General features: G+C 42.3%; 1 long non-coding RNA gene and 1 pseudogene across 1 annotated transcript; one reads left to right on the top strand and one right to left on the bottom strand.

The window, feature by feature from the left end:
- Window positions 1–3,303: 3,303 nt before the first annotated feature.
- LOC121038312 (meiotic nuclear division protein 1 homolog) lies at window positions 3,304–4,763 on the bottom strand (annotated as a pseudogene).
- Window positions 4,764–11,943: 7,180 nt separating this feature from the next.
- Window positions 11,944–17,774, top strand: LOC121038270 (uncharacterized). The gene is made up of 3 exons (XR_005794275.1): window positions 11,944–12,017; window positions 13,078–13,377; window positions 16,607–17,774. It is a non-coding gene; the product is annotated as an uncharacterized LOC121038270 (long non-coding RNA).
- The last annotated feature ends 3,338 nt before the right edge of the window (window positions 17,775–21,112 follow it).

The following is a 21,112-nucleotide window of genomic DNA, read 5'->3' as shown; positions in this document are numbered from 1 at the left end:
CTCCAAATTCCAAGTTATCCGTGATTCTTCCCTTTGGCTCTCACACTTCAAATTCAGTCATCAGGAAAATTCTCTTGGCCCTACCTTCAAAATATCCACTGACACTTGTCACTCCTCCACTCCTATGCCCTGGTCTAAGCCACCGCTGTCCTCTTCCTCAAACCATTTTAATGGACACTTAACTCTTCTGCCTGCGTGCTCTCTTTCCCCGTTCTGTCTCCCCAGCGTATTGTCAACTAGAGTGTCACTTCATAGCTGAATTCTGGGCGTGTCGTCCCCCTGCTCAAGCCCTCCAACACCAAACGACCTCCGGGCAGAAGCTTCTCTGTCTTCACTGTTGCTACCTTCCTTCTCCTGGCCACTTTGGTGCTCCTTGACCACTGGACACGTTTCACCTCAGTGTCATGGCGATGTTCCCATTCTGCTACCTGTGTTGCTCCTCCCCCACATGTCCCCATGACACCTGTTCTCAATCAGCGTTTCTAAGTCTTTGTTCAGTTGTCACCTTCATGATGAAGCCTTCCCATACTGTCCCTTTTAAAGCCTCAGCCCGTCCGACCTGTGGCACTGGCTGTTCCGCTTCTTCACTTTATTTTTTCTCCCAAGTGTTGATCTTCTTCTTTTTTAAAAAAAAATGTTTTCTAGGGGCGCCTGGGTGTCTCAGTCAGTTAAATGTCAGACTTCAACTCAGGTCATGATCTCACGGTTCGTGAGTTCGAGCCCCGCGTGGGGCCCTGGGCTGACAGCTCAGAGCCTGGAGCCTGCTCTGGATTCTGTGTCTCCCTCTCTCTTTGCCCCTCTCCAATTCACGCTCTGTCTCTCTCTCTCTCTCTCTCTCAAAAATAAGTAAACGTTAAAAATAATGTTTGTTTATTGGGGCCCCTGGGCGGCTCAGTCGGCTAAATGCCTGACTCTTGATTTCAGCTCAGGTCACGATCTCACAGTTTGTGGGATTGAGCCCCAGGTCAGGCTCCACGCTGATGGTGCAGGGCCTGCTTGGGACTCTCTCTTTCCCTCGCTCTCTGCCCCTCCCCCACTCGTGGGCACTCGCACATGTGCTCTTTCAAAATAAACAAGTATGCCTATTTATTTTCTCAAAATAAAGAAAATGTTTACTTATTATTTCTCTTAAAATAAATAAATAAGCAGATTTATGACAGAAAGAGAGAGAGAGCAGGGGGAGGGGCAGAGAGAGAGAGGGGAAAGAATCCCAAGTAGGCTCTGTCCTGTCAGTGTGGAGCTGACGTGGGGCTCGATCCCAAGAACCGTGAGATCGTGACCTGAACTGAAATGGAGTCAGACTCTTAACTGACTGAGCCACCCGGTTGCCCCCCGCAGGCCAACATTTCTCTTCTAATAGCATATTGTTTTACTTATTTTTGTGTTTATGGGCTGTTCTCCCCCTAGGATGCAGGCTCCACTGAGGTCTACATTTTTTGCCAGTTTTTTCACTGTTCCATATCCTCTGCCTAGTGCAGTTCCCGTCGCTCGGGAGACACTGAAATGTTTGTTCAGTGGACGCATGAAAGCAAGTTGGGGTCTATAAACCTGCTGAAAATCCCGCCGGTGTAACTCAGGGTAGGTAATGGCCCTCCCTTGGGACGAAGTTTATTGATTTGTAAAACAAAACCAATAAGACCTCTCATATGTTGTTTGGAGGCATAAATTTTATAATTGTGCGTAAAGCGCAGAGCAGAACCCTTAGTGAGTTCTTCACATATTGTAATTGCGTGCGTGTTTTTACTCACTTTCCACCTGTGTATTCTTTCAATAGTGGGTTTTTTTTTTTTTTTCAAAGTCAAGTAGAAAAATTTTAGTGACTTGTTTCTTCCCTGGCTGGTAAAATACTTGCCACATAACCTTCAGATCTTCGTAGTTGTAGTTGAAAATATTTTGAGTTATTTTTCCTAAAATTTCATTCAAGAAAACTTTCAATGCTATTATTTATAAGTTGGTTTTTTTTTTCCTCTAGAAAATGTTTGCACACACTTTCGTATCACTGTTCACGGTGAAGAAGCATATGTGGTCTCCAGAGATTGCTGGTATCTTATTCATGGTGTTTCAGGCTAAATAGAGCATTTCGCTTTTCCTTTCATAAACCATAATAAAGTAAATTTTTAGAAAATTAATTGCCTTTTGATGTTTAATATTAAGTGGAAAAAAGTCAACAGCATGAATGCTAGATGTGTTTTCCTTCACTGCTAATATTTGATAATAGCTTTAGTTTTAAAAAATAAATTGCTAATGATTTTCCCAATGGCAGATACCATTTATTATTTTAATCAAAAATAGGTATTGTATTAACATTTAATATTACTACTTGTACCCATCTTAGCTAACATTCCAAAAACGAACTTTACTGTGAATAATACTGTTTTTAAAGACTCAGTGCTGTAATGGTACACAGCTGCCTAAGAATATTGCTCAAATTGAAAATAATTTGCTTATTTCTATGATGTATGGTTTTGACAAAATTTTACAGATACCTCAAATGCACCTGGCCTAAAATTAAGTGCACATATCTTCTGAACTGCTTTTTTCCCTCTGTTCCTTCTCTCAACTAAGAGCATCCCACAAAGCTGGGGGGCAGGTGATTACCTGGGGATGATCTTAAATCTCTTTCTGTCTCTGCACTCTGACAATACCTGGTTAGGAAAAAAAGATTGACGTTTGCCATTCAAATATCTCATAATAATTCCTATTACCTTAGATGAATATGAGTTGCTCTTTCCTATAAAAACTACTTTGAAGACAAGCTCGTCATTGAGCCTCTGGCTTTGGCCCCTTTGGATCTACTCATCTGGTTCCTCCAGTGATGTGTCTGTAGGTCTAGGTGGCCTCTATGCTCCCGTCCAAATATCTTAACAGAACACATACCATCTGATGTTCAGACCACTTGGGGCTGGAGTCCTGTTAGACAATGAGCTGAGGAGAGCACTTTAGCCAGAGCAGACAAGTCTCCCTTGGTCACCCAGTGTGTGCCATGTTGTTCGTACAAACACAGTCCTCCGCAAAGGGGAGAACGCCTGGAAAGGGTGTGGGTTGGCAGAGGATGGGGCCACACAGGTAAAGCGAGACCTGAAAGCTAAGACAATATGAAAGAAATAATAAAAGACAGCCCTATGAAGCAGGAGGCGAGGAGGAGAGACTTTTTTTGTTTTACGCTTTTTACTTCATTTAAAATTAGTAAAATGATAAACACAGTTTTAGGTAAATGACGATTCAGTACACTTAATTGGGTGATATAAAAATATACATACTCACAAGCGCCTTCACCAACATCGAATATTTCAACCCTTTTCGTCAGAGTACCCTCGAATCCCACAATTTTGTTGTCAATTTATTTTTTTCAAATCCAAATTCTCTTTTGGCCCAAGAGTTTTAGAAATATGTGATCACTCCATCTGTTAACAGCTTCTTTGGCTACTTTATTTTCTCGGTGTGTTTCCTCTCTGACTTCCGGGTCACAATCTTTGTATTTTTCTACTGCTGCCCTTAGCTATTCCCTTTGGTCTCAAAGTTAAAAAGGAAAAAAAAGCTCTTTTTCTAGCATGGTTGGCTCCTACCAACTCATGTTAGTTTCCGGATGCTGTTTGGTAGGTCTGGGTGCTTACGATGTCTCTCAGATAACTGAGATTCCAGAACCTCCTACTTACATTTCCTCCAGGAAGAGCTTTACTTCGAAAAGCCCAATAATCGTTGGACATTCCGATCCTCTCCCAGACAACCACACCGTCATCAACTAAGCTTGAAAGGACTTCTGATAGAGCAGTAATCCCTTTCTGTTTGGGAACAGCCTTCTCCATGTCTTTAACCGAAATTTATATTTATGTCAAAAACTATTTCCAGCAGGTGGGCTCTCTTTTCCTCTGAGCTCAGTCCTTGTTTTCTTCGCAGGATCTAACCCAGCGTGGCATGCAAGCAAGGCTAAGTGAGGTGCTTCCCTAATAAAGCCACTAACTCCCTATCAACCAGCAGCCAAAGGGCAGAGGGGCAGTGATTCCCACCCGTTAGTGAAAACCCACAGATTTTCACCGAAATCATCTAACTAGTGTTGAGTGATGATTCGTTAGGTTACTTTTGAAACTGTGAGCAATTTGGAATTGTGCCCTACATGCACATACATGTACACAGAAGGCTCATGGGTCAAAGATCAAGAGAGCTTTTGGGGATCTGGGGTGTCCCAAGGCACCTGCCTGCCAGCCGGCTGACACCTTGTTTCTCTCTCCTGATAAGGGGTTGCACCTTTGGTGGCCCTAATCCAGGAGCCTGGGGCACCGGTCCTGAAGTGACTCGTGGTGCTTTTGAGGCTGTGCGATGTTCAGGTAACTTCTCCAAAGCCCAGTGTGTTCAACGGAACCTGCCCTCGAGGGCGCGGTCAGAGGGGAGGGAGGTGGCGGGTCCCCACGCTTAGGTCCCATGGTTCAGGGGCGGGCGAGGAGAGGCTCGAAGACACTGGGCTCCCTCGGTTGGTTTGTGATGAGGGAAAGGACTGCACAGGCATCACGTCCCCCGTCTTTTCCCAGGCCAAGTGCGGTCAGTGGTCTCCCCCTTGGCTGGATGCCAGCCGTGAGCGCTTCTTGTCCCCACCGAACCCAACCTGCTCTTACCTCCGCCTTTTTGCGAGCTGCTCCCTCTGGCTGGCAAGCTTTACTCAAGGTGCTTGCAGAGTTCTCTCCTCCCCACCGAAATGAAGGCGTCTGTGCATCTCCTTCCAAACCCTTATTTTCCAAGAAGAATAGAGCACCTGTCCTTACCCGCATCACACTTTTGTAATATTGTTGCCACTCGAATTATCAACTTGCGTGTAGCTTTCTTTTTATTGACAGCCTTACTCCATTATCAGCTGGATCCCGGAGGGCTTTCCCCCTTCCATTTTCTTGCACAATATCCCATATAGATCAAGCTCTCAAAATGTTTTCTGCGCTTTAAATGTCAAACACAATCTTAATTCTTTCCCCATGGAGTGATGGTAGAAAAGGAAGAAAGTCACCCCCGCCCCCCAGAGCGTACTGTTAAAAACATGTAAGTTGATTTTATACTAAAAGAAGATTTTATTTTTGTCATTTTGTTTTCATTTTTTAAATGTGTATTTATTTTTGAGAGAGAGAGAGCACAAGTCGGGGCAGGGATAGAGAGAGGGCGGACAAGACCCAAAGGGGGCTCTGTGCTGACAGTAGTAAGCCTGATGTGGGGCCCGAACTCAGGAACTGTGAGATCAAAGTCAAAGTGGGTCGCTCAACTGACTGAGCCACCCAGGCGCACCGAAAAGATGTTAAATGGTTTGCATCCTTTTTCTACTTTTCAGTGTTTCACTTGTTTTATGATTTTGAATGTTAAGGTGGCTCGGGCAGTCGACCTGAAGAGATCAAGGTTTTCCATTGGCAAAAATCACATAGTAAGGTTCAGTTTAACGAGGATATAACACCTGCTGGGTCCCAAACTCTAGTCACCAGGCGGGGTGGGCTGGGGGTGGAGGGTGGCCGTGGAACATAAGGAGGCAACTCTGGTCAAAATTTGGCTTCGAGGTATTTTGAGTGGAGTTTCTACGAGTGGAATTTTTACGCTTCCAGCCCACAATTTAGAGTTGCCAGCTGTCGTAGAGTTGGGAGAAATGACAACTTCTTCATCCCTCTGCTGCTTTTTCTTGAATCTGTCGATTCGCCACGCAGGCAAAAAGCGACGCCTTGGGGTCAACTGTCTAGTAAGAAAATCTATCAGAATCTGTGTTCCGGCAGTGGTAGGAAGAGCTGTGTGTGATGAAGTCAGGAGAGTTTTGTTGTGGATTCTGCTGTCCTTTATGGGGTGCGGGTGTTTCTGGTTTCATATGTGTAGTGTTTGTTTAATTCTGAGTAACCTAGATTTTGCAAAATGTGGTGCCGGCTGATTGCAGCAGTGGAAATGAAGCAGAGGAAACCGAGACCACAGACTTCTCCTAGGGTTCTCAGGCTTAAAATTAGACTTGCTGGCGAGTTTTCTTTTTTGTGAGAATGTACCTTCTGAAAATAGAAGTGATATTTTAAGTCTTTGCAAAAATATGCACCCCATGTATAAAGTCTATGAGGTTCCTGCGTAACTGATCTCAAAACGTACTGTCTGCATTCTCCCGTTTAAAAAATTGTGTAATGGATTAAAGTATCACTTTGCGTACCATCGATGAATGTTCCCCTACTTACCAGAGTGATATTCTTTCCTTTTATGATTGTGAAAAAAAAAATGTCTGCCCTGACAGCTCTAGCAATATGAAAGCATATAGAAAGTGCATATATATGCTTTGTAACTTCTTTCTTTTCTCCCCTCTCATTCTAGAGCTCCAGAAGCCACCTCTATTTTCAGTTGGGTGGACATCTTCCTAAAATCCTTATTGTGTGTGTTAGTTTCCTAAAAACTAGGCTTAGTCCTTACTGTGTGTATTAGTTTCGTACGGCTGCCATAACAAATATGACAGATGGGGCGGCTTAAACAGCAGAATCTGTTTTCTCCTACTTCTAGAGGCTGGAAGTCCAAGATCAAGATGTTGGCAGAGTTGGTCTCTCCTGAAGGCTCTCTCCTTGCCTCACAGATGGTTTCCTTCTTGCTGTGTCCTCATATGGTCGTTTCTCTCTCAGGTCTCTCTCTCTCTCTCTCTCTCTCTCTCTCTCTCTTTAATGTTTATTTATTTTTGAGAGAGAGAGGCAGGGGAGGGACGGAGAGAGATGGAGACACAGAATGCGAAGCAGGCTCCAGGCTCTGAGCTGTCAGCACCAGAGCCTGATGTGGGGCTCGAACTCACGAACCACGAGATCGTGACCTGAGTCGAAGTTTGATGCTTAAATGACCGAACCACCCAGGCGCCCCGCAGATGCCCATTTTTCTATTGGGTTGTTGGTATTTTTCTTATTCATAATGGCTCTTCATATGTTATGACCATTTATCTTTCATCTGTTATACACTTTAAAATACTTCTTTTAGATATGACTTGAGTTTTAATTTTGTGTGTGGGTTATTTTGACCTGGAGAGGTTTTACATTTTTATGTGACCAAATCTACACGTTTTCCTTTGAAAAGTTTGCATGTTTTTTAGGAATGCCATCGCTACTAATAGGCAATGGTGCTTTTCCTCTACTTACATGCATCCGTATCTCTCATTATAAAAACATAAGATCAGGAGTTATGTCTGTTCATTTCACTTACTTTTTCCATGCAGCAGTATGGCTCAGAAACTTTAAATGTCAGGCCAAATAAGCCTACCTTATTCTTCTTAGTTTCTTGGAAACTTTAAATGTCAGGGCAAGTCAGCGTACCTTAAATGTTGGTGCACAGTGCTGTGTTATACTTTATTTAAGTACTTCGACCGTGATAACCATGCAACCTTTTCCAAATTGTTTTGCCATTATCACAGTTTCGGAAAGCAGAGTCGCTAGTCTCGGTGATTAATGTTTAGATTTTAATTCACTTGATATTCTGTTGTATAGACAACATTACAAGATTCTTAGACATGTAACAGCTCATCTTTTCTTTATCAGTTTGAAATGCAGCTTTCTTATGTTTCACACTATTATACCTCATTCTGCTTCTTTTTTTTTTTTTTATTTTTTTTTAACGTTTATTTATTTTTGAGACAGAGAGAGACAGAGCATGAACGGGGGAGGGGCAGAGAGAGAGGGAGACACAGAATCGGAAGCAGGCTCCAGGCTCCGAGCCATCAGCCCAGAGCCCGACGCAGGGCTCGAACTCACGGACCGCGAGATCGTGACCTGAGCCAAAGTTGGACGCTTAACCGACTGCGCCACCCAGGAGCCCCTCATTCTGCTTCTTGACTCACTTTTATTATTTTCCTATTGCTGTGCCAAGACAATACTCTTTTAATTATTGAATAATTATAAAATGTTTGATTATCTGCTACAGCAAGTTAATCTAGATTATATATATATATTTTTTTCCCCTAAGAGTGTTTAGGTAGTTCTTGCCATTGGCTTTATTTCCTTAACGAGCTGGAAACAGCTTGTCAAATTATAGACCCTTTTTGAGTCTGATTTAGATTGACAAACTGATTTGGGAAATGTTGACTTTTTTAGCGTATCAAGACTCCTAGGGTATCAATGGTATGTCTCTATTTTTTCTAGTTCTCTTTGCTGTCCTTCAATAAAGGTTTCTTTATAAAGGCTTCACCTGTTTATCTTTAATTACATTCCTAGGTATAGCATTGCTTTGGTGTTAGAAATGAGATTTTTTCCTATTACATTTTAGAATTGGATATCGCCGTTATGTAGGAAAGTTATTGTTTTCGTTGGATATTTATCTTGCATCCCGTTACATAGCCCTGTCCCCAAGAGCTTACAAATTTAATGCAAACAAAAGCCGATCTCTAAATTGGAACATAAGGATAATTAGAGGCACAATCGCCAGAGATAGCAATGAACCAAAAGAAAAGGTGGGGATGATTATGGAAGTTCCTCAAAGCTCTTCGAAGTGAGTATTTTGGCTTTAATTCAATAAATGATGGGAATCATTTTGGGGTCAGGGAAAGGCCATTGAGACCTTGGAGTTATAGAATTTTTTTTGTCACCCTGGATGCAGTCTGGAATCAAGGTAGCCTCCTGGGAGGCTATTCTGGTACTATAACCTCATAGAGAAAAGGGCCTCACACAAAGTGGCAAATAAGTCGATCACTTCCAAAGAAGACACAGGGGCGCCTGGGTGGCTCAGTCGGTTGAACATCTGACTTCCGCCCAGGTCATGATCTCACATTTCGTGTGTTCGAGCCCCGTGTCGGGCTCTGTGCTGACGGCTCAGAGCCTGGAGCCTGCTTCAGATTCTGTGTCTCTCTCTCTCTCTGCCCCTACCCCACTTGTGCTCTGTCTCTCAAAAATAAATAAACATTAGGGGCGCCTGGGTGGCGCAGTCGGTTAAGCGTCTGACTTCAGCCAGGTCACGATCTCGTGGTCCGTGAGTTCGAGCCCCGCGTCGTGCTCTGGGCTGACCGCTCAGAGCCTGGAGCCCGTTTCAGATTCTGTGTCTCCCTCTCTCTCTGCCCCTCCCCTGTTCATGCTCTGTCTCTCTCTGTCCCAAAAATAAATAAACGTTGAAAAAAGAAAAAAAAGAATTACTAAAAATAAACATTTAAAAAATTTTCAAAGAAGACACAACTAGGACTTAAAAAGGTTGCATATGAGAGAAGAGCATGGTATTTATAATTTTTATTTTAGTAGAATGGAATAACAATGATATGATTTTCCGCAGCGAGTGGGAAGCTGGTTTAATGAAAGACAAACGACGTTTGGATTAAGACACATTTAGATAAGTTTTGAAATAGAAAAGCACGCTTGGTATGAAACCAAATCTGGGTGATCGGTGCACTGAAATAATTCAACAGCATAGCACGCTTCTGTTCCTGGGACAACTCACCATTTCCCAATCTGCTTTTGAGTCGCGATGTAGTTAAGACCTATTCCTTCCGGGGTGCTTCCTGATGTGGTTAAAGGTCTTCTGTTTTTGCTTTTGTTTTGTTCGAAAATTATTAAACTGGTGAGAAATGATTAATTGGAATGAGTTTACAGGGAGTGTGATTCTCTAACAAGTACACCTGTGCTCAAGTTGAGCTCTTTGTAAATGGTGTTTTGATGACCGAAAAAGGGTAGAGACATTAGATTTAAAGTTAAAGGTCACATGTATGGGGAATAGGAGGGAAAATGAGCGATGCTTTCAAAAGCCTTTGCAAAGGAATAATTTCTGTTGATGGACAGTACGGATGTTTGAATCATAGAAAGTCACAAAATGCAACTTACGGTATTTATATGTATCATTAATGTTTTTTATTTTAATCAATAAAGAGTTATTGACTATTCCATATTAAAAGTTTCCTAAAAGTACTCCCGAGAAATCTCAAAAATAAGGGGGGGGGGGAATATTTGATTGACAAAAATAAATTTTTGGAATTTCAAAGTTATCTCTTTCATAGGATAGATGTTATGAATAATATCCAAGCAGCAGTTGTAGATGTAAGTGAAAATACTATAGGTGAATTTTAGGCATCCTCTTGTTAAGCTTCTTGTTAAGGGATTATGAGAACATAATGCATTTTATGGTCCATAGCACATTATAAGGGCCAATCAGAAAACTAATAGCATTTCAAGGATACAGAGATTTCCAGTAGGAACTCAACATTTATTTGATGGTCAATGCTAATTACCTATCCATACAAATAGTTGAAAAAAATAGAAATGCTTGATTGAGAGCTGCCATCAAGTGTTCGGACTTTTTTTTTTATGTACAGTTTTACCAGTTTTATTTTATTTTATTTTTATTTTAGAGGTGCGGGGAGAGGGGCAGAGGGAAAGAGAGAGAAAATCTAAAGCCGGCTCCACGCTCAGCATGGAGCCCCACGCCGGACTCCATCCCAAGACCCTGGGATCATGATCTGAGCTTCAATCGAGAGTCGGATGCTCAACTGACCGAACCACCCAGGAGCCCCCAGTTCCACCAGTTTTAACACATAGAGAGTCGTGTTGCTGCCACCACATTCAATATACAGAACAGTTCTGTCACTAAAAAGTCCCTCATGATGCCCCTTTGTCATCATTTCCTTCCTCGACCACCGACCGTTGGCAACAAAGGATCTGTTCTCTGTCACTGTGGTTTTGTGTTTTTGAGAGTATCAGACAAACAGTATCATACAACATGCAACTTTTGAGACTGGCTTCTTTCACACAGCCTTATGCGTTTGAAATTCATCCAAGGTGTTGAGTCCGTCCACAGTTCATTCCTTTTCATTGCTACAGCATCACTTCGTTGTGTTGTCGGACCTCCATTTATTCATCCACTCGGCCACTCAAGGACATTTGGATTGTTTTTGGCTTTTGGCAATTATGAATAGAACAGCTGTAAATATTTAGCTAAAGGTATTTAAGTGAGTATAAATTTTAATTTCTCTAAGGTAAATAAGTACCTAGGAATGGGATTACCAGGTCATATAGTAAAATGTAGGTTTAATCTATTGAGAAAGCGCTACATTATTTTTCAGAGTGGCTGTGAGAGTTTGCGTCGCCGTCAGCGATGTTGGAGATTTCCAGTTAACTTCATATCCTTTTAGCACGTGGCGTTTTAGCCATTTTCATTGGTGCGACTCTCACTGTGGCTTTAACACGCATTTCTCCAATGGTTGGTATTGTTGAACATGTTTTCTGCGTGTTTATTGGCCATCCTTATGCCCCCTTTGATGAAGTGTACGTGTAAGTTTTTGTCTATTTAAAAAAAATTTTTTAGTGTTTATTTTTTTTTTTAGTTTTTAACGTTTATTTATTTTTGAGACCGAGAGAGACAGAGCATGAATGGGGGAGGGTCGGAGAGAGAAGGAGACACAGAATCTGAAACAGGCTCCAGGCTCTGAGCTGTCAGCACAGAGCCCGATGCGGGGCTCGAACTCACGGACCGCGAGATCGTGACCTGAGCCGAAGTTGGACGCTTACGGACTGAGCCACCTAGGCGCCCCAGTTTTTGTCTATTTTTAAACTGGATTATTTTCTTAATGTAGAGATGTGAATTTTATTTACTTATTTATTTTTTTGGTATAGTCTGAACACAAGTTGTTTGTACAAATGAATATTTTTTCCTAGTCCGTAACTTGCCTTTTCAATCTCTTAACAATGTCTTTCCCAGTTCAAATGTTTTAGAATTTTAATACTATTTAAGTAATCAAGATTTTCATTTTAAAGATTGTGCTTTTGGTATCATGTGTACTCTAAGTCACAAAGATTGTCTCTATTATTTTCTTGTAAAACTTTATAGTTTTATGTTTTTTTATTAAAAATTTTTTAAAATTTTTTTATTTATTTTTGAGAGAGAGACAGAATGTGAGCAGGAGAGGAACAGAGAGAGGGAGACACATGATATCCACTTTGAGATAATTTTGGTATAAGTTGTAAGGTTTAAGTCAAGTTTTACTTTTTTTTTTTTTTTTTTTTTCAGGCATTGGTTCATTTACCTGGGTTGTTGAATTTCTGTGTGTAGAGTTATCAGGACATTCCCTCCTCCTCCTGGTAAGGTCTGTGGAGTCTGTTGTGATATTCCACCCCTTCCCACACCCCCACTCTCTTCCCCCCCTCTTATAACCCCCCTCCAATTTCTCCTCCCCCTTTCATTCTTGATATTGATGGTTGTGTCTTTCCTTTTTTTCTTTGTCAGTCTTGCTTGAGGTTTATCAACTTGAACGATTGTTTCAAAGAATGAGCTTTTGGTTTCCTTGATTATCTTTATCTTATTTTGGTTTGCTTTCCATTTTATCAGTTTCTGCCCTTTAAAAAAAACATTATTTCCTTCTTTCTATGTCTTTGCTTCCCCCCGCCCCCCTACTATCTTAATGGGGTAACTGAGACTATTGGGTTGAGGTTTTTGTTCTTTGCTCTGACTTTCCCTCTAAGCACTGCTTTATATTTGTTCAGTTCAGAAGGTTTTCTAATATCCTTTGAGGTCTTTGACCCATGAATTACTCAGAAGTGTATCGGTTAATTTGCAAGTATTTAGAGACTTTTTTGTTCTTACTGCTATCGATTTGTAGTTTAATTCCATTATTGTCAAAAAATATTCTTTGTATAATTTAAATACTTTAAGTTTGTTAGGGCTTGTTTAAAACTTAAGATGTGGTCCATATTGTTGCATGTTTCACGTGCACCTGAAAAGAATGTATTTTTGGTGTAATGTTCTACACATACCAGTTACATTCAGGTGATTGATTGTATAGTGCCTTTATATCTCTTCTGTATTCATTTTTTCTCTACCTGTTCTGTTGATTACCGAGAGAGGAATGTTAAAGTCTACAACTATATTTGTGAATTGCTCTCTTTCTTTCCGTCTTCTCAATTTTTTTCCATTGTGGTGAAAAACATATATAAAGTTTATCATTTTGGCCATGTTTCGATGTACGATTCAGTGACATTCGGTACGTTGACTTTGTTGTGCAAACATCTCTACTACCCATTTCCAAAACTTTTTCATCATCCCAAATGGAACCCTAAATGTTAGCGACTCCCCATTCCTGCCTCCCCGCAACCCCTTGTAACCCTTATTCTACTTTCTGTCTCCATGATTTGCCTATTCCAGGTACCTCATGGAGGGAAGATCACACAATATTTATGGTCTTCTTGGTCTGGGGCTGCCTTGAGCCTAGGCCCGGGCACAGCCGAGGAAAAATGGGAAACTCATCACTCGTTTGGAGTCGAAGAGTCAGGATGGATGTGGTCATGCTGTCTTGCCTGGAACTAAACCTCTTCCCTTTGACATGATTGTTTTATCACAGCTTGTTGAGAAAACTGCAGGATGGAAAATGTTTGCCAGAAAACACGTATGGGGGCACCTGGGTGGCTCCATCGGTGGAGACACGAACTCTGGATTTTGGCTCAGGTAATGATCTCACGGGATTCGTGGGACGGAGCCCCATGTCAGGCTCTGTGCTGACAAGCAGGGAACCTGTTGGGATTCTCTCTCTCCTTCTCTCTCTGCACCTCCCTCCAGCCTCCGCGTGCACTCGCACCCACGTGGGCTCTCTCTCTCTCTCAAAATAAATAAATAAATAAATAAACATTAAAAAAATCACTTATAGGGGTACCTGGGTGGCTCGGTTGGTTAAGCATCCGACTTCAGCTCAGGTCATGATCTCACAGTTTGTGAATTCGAGCCCCGTGTCGGGCTCTGTGCTGACAGCTCAGAGCCTGGAGCCTGCTTCCGATTCTGTGTCTCCCTCTCTCTCTGCCCCTCCCCTGCTTGCACTCTGTCTCTGTCTCAAAAATAAAATAAAAACATTAAAACATTTTTTTAAAAAATCACTTAGAAACTAGAAACTAAATTTATTCTTAAAGTTATTTTTGACTATCTAGGTAATGTATTATTAATTCTCCTTGCAATAGTTAATTAACATAGTTAGGACCAAAAGTTTCCTTTCATCAAACTGTCTTGTCTCAGTTTTTTTTTTCCCCCTTTCCCAGAGGGTACTTCATTAAACAGCTTTTTTCTCCTCTCAGTGGCATGTCTTAGAGGTCTAGCCATGTTTGTCCATATGGAGAAACCCCACTTTTAACTGGTTCATTGTATATGATCGTTGCGATTTACCTCAGTTCATTAGGCCATTCTCCTATTTAAGTACCTAGATTTTTAAAATAAAGACCACGTTTGCTTAGAAAGAATGTTAACATCTGTGTTTTAAATGATCCCTGCGGCTTCAAGTAGTCTGATCCTGTGAGTTTTAATGGTGTTTGCTGAGGTTCTTAATTTGATTGCTAAAAGCTCACATTTTTTGTTTCTCAGCATCAAACTGTAGTCTTAACACTATTAAACCAAATGTCAAGTCTCTTTGCTCGAAAGCAACGCACTCAACTGAATGCCGGTGGAAATCAGTCACCTTTAATTGAATTCCAGTAGCTTTCCCAAGAGTATAATTAAAATAATTGGCTCAATCCATAGCCACAAAAACTCAGTCCAGAATAACATAGCTTTCCTTATAATACTCTAATAGGATTTGATTTCTATACAAACTGGATTTTTGCCAGACTCCAAATCCTCATCTAACATCATTATTTATTTATCGGGCCATACATGGTTCTGCTTCTTGGGGTGTTGAGAACTGCATTTTACTCCAGCTACAATACTGATGTTCTCTGGAAATCCATACATGAAGTCTCTATTTCCCTTTCCCCTAAGGACAGACCATGTGATTAGCTGAGTTTAAGTCATGTCTCTGCTCCCTGGAGGTACTGGGGAGGGGAGAGAGAAGGTAGATTTTCTGTTCCTTAATGGGAAATGGGTGCCATGGAGGTCACAATGGGATCAGTCATTTTCCAAAAGAAAATCATTTAGCTGCTCAAAAGTGATGTTAATTACATTAATGCCAGCTGCTAGCCTTTTAAATGAGCATGACCCTTCCCATCTTTTATTTTTATTTTTTTAGTTTATTTATTTATTTTGAGAGAGAGAGACAGAGAGACAGGCAGAGGGGGCAGACTGGGGATCTGTATGTGTGTGGAAGTCCTGGACCCAGAAAAACTTGATTTTCTCTCCCTTTTACTCTTTGATTCCCAGTTGATCTGGCAAAGAGCACGTGTGTGTTTGGTCAGGGATCATCCCTCACTGTTCCAGTTCAGCATGCAGAGGGGCGTAGGGAAATTATTTGCTACTTGATTTAGCTATGCTTTGCTGCATGGAGTAAGTAGGCGATTATGGAAAGCCTAGAGAAGAAGATATCTAAAAAGAGAGAGAAACATAGGAAGTGATGGTTAGATATGTTGGGGATGGAAGTAATAATTAACTATGAATTCAGAATAGAGCTTCAAAGTCTGTTCTACTTAATCGCCACACTAGCTTGTTGACTATAGACAAAGATAACCATAAAATAGGGGGAAATAATTTCAATATTCCCTGCTACCTAAGTAGGCCTGGGAAACAGTTAAGGAATAGTGCTTGTACTTGCGGGAAAGTGTTCAGAGGGTGTGCATTGACATGCGTACATACACGCACAGCAGGGGAACTAACAGGCAAGCAGCAAGGCGGAACCACTCTGAAGAGAAGAATGGTAGGTTTTTGTTTCCAGATCTGAGTTTGGGGAGTAATTAAACAGCATTTGGGAGAGAGCCTCAAGACCAGAGGGGTCCTTTAGTCCCTCTGCTGCTTCTTCTTCTTCTTCTTTTTAAGGAACTTTATTTTTTCTTTAATGTTTATTTATTTATTTGTGTGTGTGAGAGAGAACACACAGGAGGAAGGGCAGAGAGAGAGGGAGACGAAGAATCCAGAGCAGGCTCCAGCCTCTGAGCTGTCAGCACAGAGCCTGACGTGGAGCTCGAACCCACGAACCATGAGATCATGACCTGAGCCAAAGTCAGATGCTTAACTGAGTGAACCACCCAGGCACCCAGAGTCCCTCTGCTTCTTTAGAGGGGCTGAGTTGCTAGTGGTCCAGCCGTGTCCTTTCTACATTCCTGCCCCCCTGGTGGGGAAGTGCTACAGGAGAAAAACACCTTCAACACAACTGGAGCTATGACAAGTTGTCCTTCCATACTTGATGAGTCTTTAATGCTTTCTGTTTCCTTGTTCAGCATTCTCTCTTGTGGCCTCATAGGGGCTATTTTCTATTTCCTGCATTCTCTGACATCTCCTTTTTTGGTTACTATTGGGAAATAACTCTACTTCCTAGTTTATGAAGAAAGACGGCACCATAAGCTTGTACTTTCCACAGCTTCTGTTGCCATCTGTGTATTGATAACTCTGGGTCTCTAACTCCGTCCCAAATGCGTCTACCGAACCTGAGTTCTACAGACACTTTGGGTGTTACTGAACGTACTCTCCTTGTCACCCCTTGTGATCAGCACCCTATAAATAGTACTCAAGTTAGGACCCTAGGGAGGGATCGTTCTTGATGTCCCCTCCCCTGTCCTTAAAACCATGTCTCCTCCCCTTCACTACCATATCCCATGGGACCAATCACCAGTTCTAGTCGGTCCTGCTTTCTTACTATTTCTCTTCAGCTCTTCTGTCCTCTGGATGACTCTGCCTGAGTCTCTCCCAGTTCCAGGGCATTCTTCCATGCCACCTCTAGAGTGATTTTTCTAAAGTAGAATTCTATTCCCTTTTTGTTTTTATGTAGATCCTGGCTGTGGCTCCTCCATTGGACTCAGGAAAGTCTCAAGTTCCAAACCTTTGGTGTTCAAGAACCTCATGGTCCAACACTGCTCACCTCACCAGAATCCTCTCTTGCTACCTCCCCCCTTCCCAGACTTCTGCCTTGCCAGAGGATATACGATCCAGAGTGCCTATGTATTCTCTGGAATGCTTATTTAAAATACAAAGTCCTAGGCTCCAGATTCTGAGGTAGTACATAAGCCTCAGGGCTCTGGAAGCTGCATTGCAACAAGCTGGGCAACTCATATGGAGGGGACTTATGGACCCCACCTGAGAAATCCTGCTGATCAGGTTCAAAGCTAGGCTATTTCTTAAAGCTTCATGCTGTTTAGTCTCTAGCATTTCCATGTGCTGCATTCACCACCTGGAGTACCCTTCCCATTTTTTGTCTTCTGCCTTCCTTACTTCCAACCCTGCGTGGTTCTTTATCCTTCCCTTCCAGGATGCAGCTTTCAGGTGGTGTCTTCTGAGAAACCCTCACCACCCTTTCAAAGCTAAGCGGGTGAACCCCCCTTCTTTGTACATGCTAAGGAATTTATTACACCATCACTGCCTGGTCCCTGGTTTCTCCTATATAAGCGGATGAGCTCCTTATGGGCTTGCCTCTGATTGGTGAAATCTTCCGAACTTGACATTTTCAAAAGAATGGCAGCGCTGTACGAGGGCCATTAAATAAGTCCTATCCCCTGGCAGCACAAAATACCACAGAAATGGCATGGCGACCTCCTTCCATCTCTCTGTTCAACATAATACCAAGAGTGAATTTCTTTTAGCCTTAGTTATATAACATGTTGGCTTTGCTTAGGGAGAAGCATGGAAACATCTCCCAATAAGTTCAGTGTTGAGCCCAGAATTAGCTAACTTTCTTTCTGTCTTTCATTCATTTGATTTTTAAGTAATCTCTACACCCAACATGGGACTCAAACTCATGGCTCCAAGATCAAGAGTCGCATGGTCTACCAACTGAGCCAGCCAGAGTGCCCTTCAGAATGAACTAACTTTCAACACAACATTTCAGGGGAGGATAATTAACCTCACTGAAGTGGATGATGAGTGTTTTTGTAAATATATTTTAAAAATTGAAGTCTTATGTTTAATAAGACCCATGGTAGTACATCTCTATGAAAAGCAGATCTTAAATTGTGTAGGGTTTTTGTGTTCGTTTGCAGGTTTCCATTGGAAGAGGGGAACATTTCTGACAACAGCTAGAGCTATTGGCAATAGCAGGAAAAAGATTATTAGTTTTTGAGCTTTCAGGCAAGAAAATTGATGAATTCAAAAGCCTAACGCATCACTGTAAGCAAACCAGATTTAGGTGAACAATTATCATAGAATGGGCCGAACTGCCACCCATGCTTCTAGGTGTCCAGGGCAGGAATAATTTTCCCTCAAGCTTAATTTTGAATTGTTTAAAAAAAATTTTTCCCCATAAACAGGAAACAATTGTGTGACTCAATTCTGACATTTTTGTATTTATTACCACTCCTGCCTGGCAGTGTGTCAGGTTTGTGCAAATCAGCGATGATCTTGGGTCACGTTAACTGAGGTGTTCTAAGGAGTTTGGAAGTCAGAGAGTCTTCGCTTGGTATTCTCCCCTAGGGTGTGTGCAGCTTATTGCTTTGACCATGCTACTGTTAGGTGGGAGAGAACTTTAAATGTGGCATAGATTGGGTTTTAATGAGAAAAATGAAATCAAAGAAAAGGGAGTGACTGAAGGCACCATCGGCATTTTATGGGATATGTTCCCTGGTCTCACTTGAGTTCATTGACTGCACCAAATGCACCACATCTCAGACATATTTCGTTCAAATACAATTGTTGAAGTATTTTTTTAAAGTCTTTTTTTTTTTTACTGATTTTGAGAGAGAGAAAGAGAGAATGGGGGAGGGGCAGAGAGAGAGAGAGAGAGAGAATCCCAAGCAGGCTCTGCACTGTCAGCGCACAGCCTGACACTGTGGCCTGACACGGGGCTCGAACACACAAACCATGAGATCATGACCTGAGCCAAAATCAAGAGTCGGATGCTCAGCCGACTGAGCCACCCAGGTGCCCTGTGAAGTGTGTTGTAACTGATGGCCCCATCCTGGGGACTTCTTCCAAAGCATTCTGTTTTGATTTCCCCAATATAATCGTCGAGACTTAACATCCTTCTCTATAGTCTTTGTAGAGACACTATATTTTTGTGGGCATTTTTTTTTTTGTCAGATAAATACACAGGAAGTGTTTACCATTATATCTGATAGCTGTACCATGCCATTAGAAAAATATATGCACAGTACATGCTGATGACTAATCAGTACCCATACAAGCCCCAGAGCAAGGCTGACAAGTAGCTTCGTAAGCCGGACGTCTCTCAGCTGTCCTTTAGACACTGTGTTTCCACCTTTAGTCATCCCATTCCTTCCTTGTGTCCAAGAGACCAGAGTTCCAATGCCAAAGTCAGTGGTCCTGAGCCTGGAACCTGAAATTAAGTTTGCCTCTTGGTGGAGATCAAGGCAAAAGAGTGGGAAAAGGAAGGGTTTTACTTGCAACCAGTAAGGGGAAACCAGGATATTTCTCACAGCAGTGCCCGCCCCTTCCCCAACAACAACCTTGGGGAGGTTTTAAGCTGAGGGGGCATGCACATTCATGGACGGTCTTGGCAAAGGAGAGCTCCGTGTAGAATTGGGGCCAGAGTCATCCTGGGTGGACAGAATCCGGGTCCTGGTTGATCGAAGTCATGGGGGCCAGCAAGGGTCCGCATCAAGGGTTCTCTGGATCCAGTTAGTCCAGGATTTGACTTCTCAGAGGGGCTTCACTCCTGCAAAAATGACTTAAGACTCTGCCCTAGGTCATTACTTTTGAAATAGCACTGGGAGTGTTACCATTGCTTTATTGTCTCTGATAGTGTTAGGCTATTTTTAGGCCTGGTAGAGGCTGTTAGATTTTGCGTTCTCTTTATTTCCTAAAATATTGAACTATCGTGGTCTATTTTTCTGCAATTTGAACATATCCCAGGCAGTTCTGCAAGAAATTGGCTTGGGCAAGTAATGCCGGTCAGGCATGGGTCACAAAATGGCGGGGGGGGGGGGGGCGCCTAAAATGATATTCCTTATGTTAAGAAAGCTATGTCTCATCTTTCTTTTTCCAGGGGACCCCTAACTTATCTGTCTATAAGCCCATCACCATGGTAACCCTTCTGGGGCTGCTCTTTCCCTCAGCACCCAGTTGCTTGAACATACCCTCTCTCTCCCTTTGACTTCCCATTTCTTCAACAAGAAGGTACAGGAAAAGGTGTTTGAATTTGTGGCCTGCATGATGCTGCTTCCTACTTCTGTACCTGTTGGCCTCATGGATCCAAGGACAGAGATTTGTTGATCATTCAGGGGGAGGAGTCTACTCTGTTTCCTCATGTTTTTAAAAAGAGGGCTAGGAGTACCAGGCACGTGAACATTCAGCTTCCATGGTAAAACATCTAACTTTGTTCATGCAGAGATAGTTCCAGAAATGAAAGATGATTAAAGTTCTCAGAAAAAGTGCATCAACTCTCTCCAACCTTCAAATTAGCTTGTCTACATTTTGGCACAGATATCTTGATCTAGGGATCAGAAAGAACCCTGGATGTAGTTACCTAGCAACAAGCTTTAAATGATAATGAGGTTAAGTAAGTTTGCCCAGGATCCAAACTGAATGAGGAACAGACACCTGGCCAAGGTACAGCAAAATCCATTAACTTGAAAAGTCCCAGGAGTCAAGGTTGCCTTCTTAGGTATAAACAAATATAATACTTCAAAGAAGGTAAATTGTGTTGATGTTTTGAGCTTTTATTGCATTTGAAACTGTCCCCGTGATTGTTTTCTTTTTTCTCATTTTGTTTCTCTTTTTGTTTCTCTCTGTTTCTCTTTTTTCTCATTCTGCCTGTCCTCGCCCCGTCCTTCCTCTTCAAACACATCCAGCCCACCACTGAGTCTTGCCAGCCGTCCCTCCTCACACCTGTGACGTCAGGTGCCCTTCCCTACTTGCTCTCACCCCCTCCAGTTTACGTTGCTATGGCGTCCCCTTGACGACACTCTTCTCTGTATCTTCCGAAACCAGTCCATAGAGACAAAGTGCAAACTTTTATAATTAATTTGGCTTAGACTTTTCTGTTCCTCTTTCTAGTCCTCCATGGCACTGGAATTTGTTGCGAAGCATAATGCTTAGATGATTAAAGTTTATAGTTAAGACAATTGTGCAACCAGGGGCTCAAATGGGACTGAGTGGGAAGGATCCGTTTATGTTCATAATCACGTGTGTTCCCCCTGTGACCTGAACAGGTGTTTCCTGGGAATTGTTGAGAAAGGGTCCTCCCTTCTCCTCACCCACCTCTCTTCTGAGTTGAGTGCCCATGTGTGTCCGGACAGACGTGCACAAATTGCTTGCAGCCTGCCTTTTTCTCTGGGTCATTCTCAGCACCGGAACGGGCAACTGTGCCTTGCGAGAGACTATGAGG

This window comes from Herpailurus yagouaroundi, unplaced genomic scaffold (assembly GCF_014898765.1).
Source record: "Herpailurus yagouaroundi ecotype Mexico unplaced genomic scaffold, PumYag 165, whole genome shotgun sequence".
NCBI lineage: Eukaryota > Metazoa > Chordata > Mammalia > Carnivora > Felidae > Herpailurus > Herpailurus yagouaroundi.
The sequence above is the reverse complement of the archived record's forward strand: the minus strand, read 5'-3'. Positions and strand labels throughout refer to the sequence as shown.